Genomic DNA, 1,856 nt, shown 5'->3' on the forward strand with positions numbered 1-1,856 from the left:
GTCCCCTAAGATAGAGGCAACATCATGCCAAAATATCAAGTCATGGGAAAATGTCTACATGCTTGGAGAATTAAAAAACTCAAAATAATATCTAATTAATTAAAACTAAAATATGCATCAAATAAACTTCAAACCATTTCCATGTTATTCTCCTCTGTTCACTAAGCACTAGGATATTTTTATTTTATTTTTGTAAATTTTCTACACCAAGATATGAATTTTTAAAGCCAGAGAGCATTTTCTAAATTATTTAAATACCTAATTTTCTATTTAAAGGCGCGGCGCCACCTTATCCTAGGCAGCCCTGAACGGTGACGCGGTGCGCTCCCATTCACTGTGCTTTCCACCATAGCATGCCACACCACACGGCCCTTGTTTCACGTATCAAGAGTTCATCCAGCTAGATCTCGTCCGTTGATGAGATAAACGCGCGATCGAATGGCTCCCCGTCATCGTCCCCAAATAGGATAACCCAAAAACCGTCCACACTCAAGCTTTAAGATCTCCCTCTAGAATTAACCAAATCTCATGGGGTTTGTTCCTAGAGCTTCATCTACTCAAGACAAACCTATCTTTACGAATTATACAATATGAAATACAGTAAATATGTATTGAGAGTGAAGATAGGCTCGAATTAGGGTTTGAGTTCAATACCTTTGCCTGAGAGGGGAGGCCTCAATCAAATGGTTGTGGTGAATTTGATTGGTCCCATCGAACCTCAAGATGAAGCATTGTGCTCTGGTGAGTGGTCTAGGTATGAATTCGACAAAGCTCAGTTTTAGATGTTGATTGAAGTCTATAATAAAGGTTGTTTGAGAAGGGGCTTTTGTAGGGAATCAACTTCTTTCACAGTGGGGAAGGTGTGTGCACAATTAACTAAAGTTTGATTCACTATGGAGGTTTGGAGAGATCTGTCCTAATTTTTGGCAAAAATTCAAGCTCAAAAGTGAGCTTCCACAGTGAAGCTCAGTAGGGGAAAATGGTTGGCTTGAACTGAGGAGGTCTTAGGGAGTCCCTGAGGGCAGTTTGGCAGAGTTTCCTTAAGAAAATTTTAGCTCTCCTTCATTGGACATGGAGGTGAGGTTTAAATAAAAATGGCTTAGGATGGCTGCCATGGCCAATTTTGGGGTGCAAAATCATGCTTATGTGGAGAGCAAAGAAGCTCTCAATTTCAAATGGGATGAGGTGGCCTCTAGGTTTGAATTGGGTATAAATTTTTTGGGGTGGCTCATTGTTTTGGGGTTTTCCGGAAACTAGACCGGCCGACAAGGCCAGGGGAGGTGGCCAGGAAGTCGATGGGCCGGGGATGAGCCAGGGGAGGCCTAATCATAATTTACCCCCAAGGGTAAGCAATGATGGAGGAGATTTTGCAAGTTGGGTCCTAAAAAGGGTTAAAATCCATTAATTTAGGGATTCATTGGTTCATAACATGCTCTAGTGGGTTTTTCATGGTTTAGCCTGGTCCGTAAGAGGAGTTTGGTGGTTGTGAAGTCATAAAGTTGGTGGCTTTAAGGTGGCTAGGAAAATTTTAGTGCATGGGTCCAAGTGAGTCAATTTGGCTTAAAGTGGGTGTGGGTTAGGCTAGCCATGACTTTGAGCCCAAATGATTGATCAACATTGTGTAAATTATTGTAATGAAGAGTTTTGGTGACAGATTGAAATGATTTTGAGTTCAATTTGAAATATTTTGGAAATTTGGTCACTTGGGGCATGTTGAGCTAGACTCAAATGGGCTAGGCTTGGGATAAGTCCAATATGATTGTTGAAAATGGTCAATAGGAATGTCATGAAATGTTTTCTACATAAATTGGGTGCCAATTTTGGTATATGGAAATCAATTTGGGGCAAAATTAGGG

Source organism: Phalaenopsis equestris, unplaced genomic scaffold (genome assembly GCF_001263595.1).
Source record: "Phalaenopsis equestris unplaced genomic scaffold, ASM126359v1 Scaffold210787, whole genome shotgun sequence".
NCBI classification, from domain to species: Eukaryota; Viridiplantae; Streptophyta; class Magnoliopsida; order Asparagales; family Orchidaceae; genus Phalaenopsis; species Phalaenopsis equestris.